General features: G+C 32.2%; 1 long non-coding RNA gene across 2 annotated transcripts; it reads right to left on the bottom strand.

The window, feature by feature from the left end:
- Positions 1 to 7,246: 7,246 nt before the first annotated feature.
- On the bottom strand, positions 7,247 to 9,759 carry LOC143421918 (uncharacterized). 2 transcript variants are annotated; one of them, XR_013101519.1, is made up of 5 exons: positions 9,610 to 9,759; positions 8,086 to 8,326; positions 7,877 to 7,988; positions 7,473 to 7,561; positions 7,254 to 7,359 (listed from the first exon to the last, which is right to left on the bottom strand). It is a non-coding gene; the product is annotated as an uncharacterized LOC143421918 (long non-coding RNA). The 2 variants fall into 2 exon arrangements; XR_013101518.1 differs by lacking the exon at positions 9,610 to 9,759 and having other exon boundaries at positions 7,247 to 7,359; positions 8,086 to 8,480.
- Between the last annotated feature and the right edge of the window lie 462 nt (positions 9,760 to 10,221).

The raw sequence follows: 10,221 nt of genomic DNA, 5'->3' as shown, positions 1-10,221 counted from the left end.
TGGAATTTGAATGAAAACAAAGAAAGTTGAAAGAAAACAACAAAATTTGAACGAAAACAACAGAAATAGAATGAAAACAACAGAATTAGAAGGAAAACAACAGAATTAGAAAGAAAACAACAGAATTCGAAAGACAAGAATGGAATTTGAATGAAAACAACAGAAATAGAATGAAAACAACATAATATGAATGAAAACACAGACATTTGAATGAAAACAACAAAATTAGAATGAAAACAAAAGAATTAGAAGGAAAACAACAAAATTTGAAAGAAAACAAAAGAATTTGAATGAAAACAAAAGGATTAGAATGTAAACAACGGATTTCGAACGAAAACAACAGAATTAGAATGAAAAGAACGGAATTTGAATGAAAAGAACTGGATTATAAGGAAAACCACGGACTTTGAACGAAAACAACTGAATTAGAATGACAAGAATGGAATTAGAATGAAAATAATAGAATTAGAATGAAAACAGTAGAATTAGAATGAAAAGAACTGAATTAGAAAGAAAACAACAAAATTTGAACGAAAACAACAGAATTAGAAGGAAAACAACAAAATTTGAAAGAAAACAACAGAATTAGAATGACAAGAATGGAATTTGAATGAAAACAAAGGAAGTTGAAAGAAAACAGAAATTTGAATGAAAACAATAGAATTAGAATGAAAACAACAGAATTTGAATGAAAACAACAGAATTACAATGAAAACAACATCATTTGAATGAAAACAACTGAATTAGAATGACAAGAATGGAAGTTGAATAAAAACACCGGAAGTTGAAAGAAAACAACAAAATTTGAAGGAAAACAAAAGAATTTGAAAGAAAACAATAGAATTAGAATGACAGGAACTAAATTTCAAGTAAAAAAAACAAAATTTGAATGAAAACACCGGAAGTTGAAAGAAAACAACAGAATTAGAATGACAAGAACGGAATTTGAATGAAAAGAACTGGATTAGAAGGAAAACAACGGACTTTGAACTAAAACAACTGAATTAGAGTGACAAGAACGGAATTTGAATGAAAACACAGGAATTTGAATGAAAACAAAAGAATTTGAATGAAAACAACAGAATTAGAATGACAAGAACGGAATTAGAACGAAAACAACATCATTTGAATGAAAACAACAGAATTAGAAGGAAAACAACAGAATTTGAACGAAAACAATAGAATTCGAATGACAAGAACGGAATTTGAATGAAAACAACAGAAATAGAAAGAAAACAACATAATATGAATGAAAACAGAAATTTGAATGAAAACAATAGAATTAGAATAACAAGAACGGAATTTGAATGAAAACACAGGAATTTGAATGAAAACAATAGAATCAGAATGAAAACAAAAGAATCAGAATGAAAAGAACTGAATTAGAAGGAAAAGAACAGAATAAGAATGAAAAGAACAGAATTTGAATGAAAAAACAGTATTAGAATGAAGAAAACAGAATTTGAATGAGAACAACAAAATTAGAATGACAAGAATGAAATTTGAATGAAAACAACAAAATTTGAATGAAAACAACATAATTTGAATGAAAACAACAGAATCACAATGTAAAGAACTGGATTAGAAGGAAAACAACGGATTTCGAACGAAAATAACAGAATTAGAATGAAAAGAACTGAATTAGAATGAAAAAACAGAATTAGAACGACAAGAATGGAAATTGAATGAAAACAACAAAATTTGAATGAAAACAACAGAATTAGAAGCAAAACAACAGAATTTGAAAGAAAACAACAGAATTAGAAGGACAACAACAAAATTTGAAAGAAAAAAACAGAATTAGAATGACAAGAATGGAATTTGAATGAAAACAACAGAAATAGAATGAAAACAACAAAATTAGAATGAAAACAACAGAATTAGAAGGAAAACAACAAAATTTGAAAGAAAAAAACAGAATTAGAATGACCAGAAGGGAATTTGAATGAAAACACCGGAAGTTGAAAGAAAACAACAGAATTAGAATGACAAGAACGGAATTTGAATGAAAAGAACTGGATTATAAGGAAAACCACGGACTTTGAACGAAAACAACTGAATTAGAATGACAAGAATGGAATTAGAATGAAAATAATAGAATTAGAATGAAAACAGTAGAATTAGAATGAAAAGAACTGAATTAGAAAGAAAACAACAAAATTTGAACGAAAACAACAGAATTAGAAGGAAAACAACAGAATTTGAAAGAAAACAACAGAATTAGAATGACAAGAATGGAATTTGAATGAAAACAAAGGAAGTTGAAAGAAAACAACAAACTTTGAATGAAAAGAACAGAATTAGAATTAAAACAACAGAATGAGAATCACAAGAACAGAATTAGAATGAAAAGAACAGAATTAGAATGAAAAGATCAACATTTGAATGAAAACAACAGAATTAGAATGACAAGAACAGAATTTGAATGAAAACAACAGAAATAGAATGAAAACAACAAAATTTGAATGAAAACAAAAACATTTAAATTAAAAGAACTGGATTATAAGGAAAATAACGGATTTCGAACAAAAACCAAACGAATTAGAACGACACAAACGGAATTTGAATGAAAACACAGGAATTTGAATGAAAACAACTGAATTAGAAAGACAAGAACGGAATTTGAATGAAAACACAGGAATTTGAATGAAAACAACAGAATTAGAATGAAAACAACAGAATTAGAATGAAAACAACAGAATTAGAAGGAAAACAACAGAATTTAAAAGAAAAAAACAGAATTAGAATGACAAGAATGGAAGTTGAATGAAAACACCGGAAGTTAAAAGAAAACAACAAAATTTGAAGGAAAACAAAAGAATTTGAATGAAAACAAAAGAATTAGAATGACAAGAATGGAATTTGAATGAAAACACCGGAAGTTGAAAGAAAACAACATAATTTGAATGAAAACAACAGAATTTGAAAGAAAAAAAAGAATTAGAATGACAAGAATGGAAGTTGAATGAAAACACCGGAAGTTGAAAGAAAAAAACAGAATTAGAATGACAAGAACGGAATTTGAATGAAAAGAACTGGATTAGAAGGAAAACAACAGAATTAGAATGAAAACAACAGAATTAGAAGGAAAACAACAGAATTTGAAAGAAAAAAAAAGAATTAGAATGACAAGAATGGAAGTTGAATGAAAACACCGGAAGTTGAAAGAAAACAACAAAATTTGAAGGAAAACAAAAGAATTTGAATGAAAACAACAGAATTAGAATGAAAACAACATAATTTGAATGAAGACAACAGAATTAGAATGACAAGAACGGAATTAGAATGAAAACAAAAGAATTTGAATGAAAAAACAGAATTAGAATGACAAGAATGGAATTTGAATGAAAACACCGGAAGTTGAAAGAAAACAACATAATTTGAATGAAAGTGTCACGGTTTGCGGGGGCAAGCCGTGTGGAATATATATAGGACCAAAAGGCGGCAGCTCTGGTGCAGGTGAGTGTTTATTAACAACAAAATGCAAACAACAAAGGCGCTAGGAACATGAAACTGAAACCTAAACTGGGTAAACTAACAACACAAACCAGAACCGAAGATGCAGGGAGATCCGGAGAACTATACACGGAGAGACGCAGGGAGACCGAGGGGAAACTACACAGACGAACCAGCAACTACTATGACAGAAGACACAACTTAAATACACTCAGAGAACACAGGGGGATACATACAGGTGGGGACACAGCTGGGAGTAATTAACATGACGAGACTAGGGAGGCAAACTGAAAACACTCACATAAGACACAGACCTTCACAATAAAACAGGAACTTACACATGAAAGGACACAAACTAAGAACGCGGACTAGATACAGGAACACACGGGCAGAACAGAGTAAACACTAACCAGAGGAAGAACAGAACCAAAATCGCGAAGAGAAAACACAAAACGCTGGGTCAAAAGGACCCAGGATCATGACAGAAAGCAACAGAATTAGAAGGAAAACAACAAAATTTGAAAGAAAAAAACAGAATTAGAATGACAAGAAGGGAATTTGAATGAAAACAACAGGAATTTGAATGAAAACAACAGAATTAGAATGAAAACAACAGAATTAGAATGACAAGAATGGAAGTTGAATGAAAACACCGCAATTTGAAAGAAAACAACAAAATTTGAAGGAAAACAAAAGAATTTGAATGAAAACAACAGAATTTGAAAGAAAAAAACAGAATTTGAAAGAAAAAAACAGAATTAGAATGACAAGAATGGAAGTTGAATGAAAACACTGGAAGTTGAAAGAAAACAACAAAATTTGAAGGAAAACAAAAGAATTTGAATGAAAACAACAGAATTAGAATGAAAACAACATAATTTGAATGAAGACAACAGAATTAGAATGACAAGAACGGAATTAGAATGAAAACAAAAGAATTTGAATGACAAAACAGAATTAGAATGACAAGAATGGAATTTGAATGAAAACATCGGAAGTTGAAAGAAAACAACATAATTTGAATGAAAACAACAGAATTAGAATGAAAACAACAGAATTTGAAAGAAAAAAACAGAATTAGAATGACAAGAACCGAATTAGAATGAAAACAAAAGAATTTGAATGACAAAACAGAATTAGAATGACAAGAATGGAATTTGAATGAAAACACCGGAAGTTGAAAGAAAACAACATAATTTGAATGAAAACAACAGAATTAGAATGAAAACAACAGAATTAGAAGGAAAACAACAGAATTTGAAAGAAAAAAACAGAATTAGAATGACAAGAATGGAAGTTGAATGAAAACACCGGAAGTTGAAAGAAAACAACAAAATTTGAAGGAAAACAAAAGAATTTGAATGAAAACAACAGAATTAGAATGAAAACAACATAATTTGAATGAAGACAACAGAATTAGAATGACAAGAACGGAATTAGAATGAAAACAAAAGAATTTGAATGAAAAAACAGAATTAGAATGACAAGAATGGAATTTCAATGAAAACACCGGAAGTTGAAAGAAAACAACATAATTTGAATGAAAACAACAGAATTAGAATGAAAACAACAGAATTTGAAAGAAAAAATAAGAATTAGAATGACAAGAATGGAAGTTGAATGAAAACAATGGAAGTTGAAAGAAAAAAACAGAATTAGAATGACAAGAACGGAATTTGAATGAAAAGAAATGGATTAGAAGGAAAACCACGGACTTTGAACGAAAACAACTGAATTAGAATGAAAACAACATAATTTGAACGAAAACAAATGAATTAGAATGACAAGAACGGAATTTGAATGAAAACACCGGAAGTTGAAAGAAAACAACATAATTTGAATGAAAACAACAGAATTAGAATGAAAACAACAGGATTAGAATGTAAACAACGCATTTCGAACGAAAACAACAAAATTAGAATGACAAGAATGGAATTTGAATGAAAACAATAGAATTAGAATGAAAACAACATAATTTGAATGAAAACAACAGAATTAGAATGAAAACAACATCATTTGAATGAAAACAACTGAATTAGAATGACAAGAACGGAATTAGAATGAAAACAACAGAATTAGAAGGAAAACAACAGAATTTGAAAGAAAAAAACAGAATTAGAATGACAAGAATGGAAGTTGAATGAAAACACCGGAAGTTGAAAGAAAACAACAAAATTTGAAGGAAAACAAAAGAATTTGAATGAAAACAACAGAATTAGAATGACAAGAACGGAATTAGAATGAAAACAAAAGAATTTGAATGAAAAAACAGAATTAGAATGACAAGAATGGAATTTGAATGAAAACACCGGAAGTTGAAAGAAAACAACATAATTTGAATGAAAGCAACATAATTAGATTGAAAACAACAGAATTTGAAAGAAAAAAAAAGAATTAGAATGACAAGAATGGAAGTTGAATGAAAACACCGGAAGTTGAAAGAAAACAACAGAATTAGAATGACAAGAACGGAATTTGAATGACAAGAACTGGATTAGAAGGAAAACCACGGACTTTGAACGAAAACAACTGAATTCGAATGAAAACAACATCATTTGAATGAAAACAACTGAATTAGAATGACAAGAACGGAATTTGAATGAAAACACAGGAATTAGAATGAAAACAACAGAATTAGAAGGAAAACAACAGAATTTGAATGAAAACAACAGAATTAGAATGAAAACAACATAATATGAATGAAAACAACAGAATTAGAATGACAAGAACGGAATTAGAATGAAAACAACAGAATTAGAAGGAAAACAACAGAATTTGAAAGAAAAAAACAGAATTCGAATGACAACCCAGATAGCAAGGAAACATTGAAACAATGTTGAGTCAATATCAGGCTGTGTCATTGAATCAACGTTGAAGTGTGACGTTGACCTAACGTCACTCTTGCACCCTTTTTTAACGTTGAAACAACGTCAGGTTTTGATGTTGAATCAATGTTGAAACCTGACGTTGATTCAACGTTATATTTTCTAATACTGCTGACATTGAAACAATGTCAGATTCTGATATTGAAACACTGTTGAGCTATGGTGTTGATTTTCCACCTCTTTCGCACAGTTGCTTTTTATTAAAACAACAGTTAAATCATGACTGGAAATCTACCTTTCTTTATAGGTATTTTAACCAATACTAAACTACTGCATGTTTCCATCAATACTTCAACCACCTAAACACATAATTGTACTTATTCCTTAAATTGGACACCCTTTATAAAAAAAAAACACCAAATGTCTCACAATGTATCATGTCAATATTAATATCCTAAAATAAGAAAGCATTGCATGTGATGTAACAGAGAAAAAAAAAAAAAAAAAAAAAGGTCAATAGGCATGTTTCGTTTGCTAAATACTTTATTAAAAGACAGTTTCCTATTTACGTTTATATGATTCACAGAAGTTTGTAATTTTTTGCATGATGTGCGTCCTGCACCACCCAAACGATCTGGGGCGTATCGGAGCCATTTCTGCACTGCTTGTGCAAAGACAAACTCGGACATAGAGTTTGCCCCTAACTGCTGCGTCAGGCTCCAATCAAGGCAAAGCGTCTCACCTATAGACACATTTTAAGAGATGGAATTAGCGTGTCTCATGTCTTAAATGTGTATGCAAGTGCTTGTGTGTTTAATCAACAGGCCGTTGTTATGTATTTAAATCACATCTGACAGCTATTACACTTTATAGTTACAAAGTGTACATAACCTTTATATACTTACCATTGCCTTATTCGCCTCTTGTGATTGAAGAGCTGGCTCTGCATTGTTTAGCTCCTCAATGTTGTGCAAGGGCAAATCCAGAGGCAGTACCCCAGCATCTACCGATTCATTGCAGCCAGTATTGCGGATGGCTCTGACCTCCTCACAGAGTTCGTTAACAGCTCTCGTCAGGTCTGACAGAAAAAGATAATTTTTTTTAAAGTATTTAAGAATACAGACAACTTGTCAGACGTTTCCTTGTGTCACACACAGATATGTACAAAGACACTAGACAGTATTTTATTACCTGGTATTTTCACTCGAGGGGCCTGGGGAAACCATTTTTTTGTGGGCTGCTCATCCTCTGAGTCACTATATGTGTACAGGGGATTTGGTCTAAAGAAAAAAAGTTGAAAACGGTCATAAGTAATTACAAATGTGCTTTTGGAATATTTTTTCCTAAAGTTACAGTTTGATTTATAACAACACACACAGGAAACGGAGATGTGCAAGAAGGTACAGTATACAAGGAATTTTTGAAGTGCACAAGTGTACACGGCTTTGCATTTATAAAAAGTTTACAAGCTTCCACTTTTTGGACTATATTATGTGGTGATATTGCAGTATGCAAGCACCACAGATATGTATAAAAGACAAGATCATAAATTCTTAGCAATCAAAGATATGTTTGTGAAATAAAAAAAGTTTTACTTGTGCTTTCTTTTATGACTGGTCTGAGCTTCAGCTTCGGACTGAAGGTCAGACATATCACAGTGTTCACTTAGATATTTCTGAAGACTGCGTTCTGCTTCGTGAAATGTGTCTGGAAGTACAAACACAATGTATGGCCAGACATAAATTAGGACACGAAAAACTTGTTATTGTTACATTTATACAACACCAATCCAGATGATACCCACCATGGCTTATTAGAAGTCGGACTGGTGCATAGGTGAGCCATGTTGCACCAGGATGAACTCTCCTCTTTACTGCGTCGTGGATCCTGAATGTGTCTCACGGAGGATATGGAGGCCATGACAATTTCTCCCCATTTATCCATGATCTAGGGACTATTTCTGTACCACCAGTGCTAAACTGCACAATGCACCAGTCTTTCATTTTTATCTTTTTTTTTTAATTTGGAGTCCTTTTTTGCCCTGTCTAGGATAAACAGGAAACAGATAATTACAATATATTTCATAGTCACTACAAAACTTGATCTATTGATTGAACTAAATAATAAATAATAGCTTAAAATGTATATAGGCAACAATTACAAGCAAACCCGTATATGCAAGCATTTAAACACTGAAGATAATAAAATTAACAGTATTTTGTCTAAGTCTGCCATTGTAGGAATTCATGACACCGAGACAAAAACTTGGCGCACAGTGTGGCGTCAAAATAGGCGCACACCTTTGACGCTACGTTTTCTCCGTCTTCCTCGTCCACACGTAAATGCTAAACGCAGTTTACGTGTGGACAAAAGGTGCAAACGCAAGTTAGGTGAGCGTGCAACGTAAAGTTTGAATTGAGTGGGAATCGAAGCGGGTGCTCACCAATCATTAAAAGTAACAAAGTCATTGAACACATTTATACAGTTACCTTTACGTTTATCAATCATATATCACAGATTTACAATTTTTTGTAGTACTATGCTAAAAAGCAACTACAGAGCGAAAGTCTGGGTCAAGCGCCGAGGTGACGGCAAGAACAAAGGAACCCTCGAAGCGTTAAAGCTAGCTTTCAGAATCAGAATCAGAATACTTTATTGATCCCTGGGGGAAATTATTTTTTGTTACAGTGCTCCATTTTAAACCAACATTAAGACAAGACAGACAATACGCTAACTAAGAATAGTACAATATATACATATATATACATACATACATACACAAGTCACTTATAAATAAATATTTGGAAAAGAAACATGTGTAGTTGTAGCAGCAAACAGTGTGTTAAGTGGATGCGTTGTACAGGGAGATGGCCACAGGCAGGAATGATTTCCTGTGTCGTTCAGTGGTGCTTTTCGGTAATCTCAGTCTCTCACTGAACATGCTCCTGTGACTGACCAACATGTCATGGAGTGGGTGGGAGGTGTTATCCAACATTGTCTTTATCTTGGACAGCATCCGCCTCTCCGACACCACCTTGAGGGAGTCCAGCTCCATCCCCACAACATTGCTGGCCTTACGGATCAGTTTATTATATTTGTAAGGGAATATAACGGAAAAGTAAGAAACGAAAATGTTTTCTTTGTTGATAGACTTTGTTTGCAGTGCAATTTATTTGTTGCCGGGTTGTAAGATGAAAGTAGACACAATTTCGGGCTCCTACATTTTATCCGAAACTTTACATTAACAAGTTTTTTTTTTGTTTTTTTTTACTGTTATTCAAATGCAACCGTGGAAATAACGAATAGAACAAAAGTCATTCATTCTTACCTTATACTAATTGTGGTGCAGGCCAGTGCAGTGCATGAACTGATGCCTTCTCCGGTCAATTCCGCTGAGAGTAAATCTAATGTCCCGCTCTACTGTACAAGACAATGGTTACCTGGAGGGATGTACCAATGTGATAGGGGTGCTGCGGAATAGTCCAAGTGGTTGCAGCTTTAATTTCCCGCTCAACCATAAATCGATGGTTTTTCAACGTGATTGTTGTCACCTTGTCAACTATAAATAGATCAAAAATCAACGATGACAGAACAACAGTGAATCAATGTTATTTCAATGTCAGTGTCAGGTTTCATCAGTATTTCAATGTTGTTTCAACTAGAGATGGCACGATACCACTTTTTTATGTCCGATACCGATATCATAAATTTGGATATCTGCCGATACCGATATGAATCCGATATAGTGTTTTTTAATCAACAAAACTGTTTTTTTTTAAATATCTTGCTGCATTTTGTATAAGTTCATACTCAAGTTTAAAACAACAACTACACTAAAGCTATTCTGTTATACCTGTATGCAAAAAATAATAATAAAATTTCATAGTTCAGCAATACTGATCAATCTAATAAACTTAAACCTACACCATCCTCCCTATTC

The sequence above is a fragment of the Maylandia zebra genome, linkage group LG14 (genome assembly GCF_041146795.1).
Source record: "Maylandia zebra isolate NMK-2024a linkage group LG14, Mzebra_GT3a, whole genome shotgun sequence".
In the NCBI taxonomy this organism is placed as follows: Eukaryota; Metazoa; Chordata; class Actinopteri; order Cichliformes; family Cichlidae; genus Maylandia; species Maylandia zebra.
This window is presented reverse-complemented; position numbering and strand designations above follow the sequence as displayed.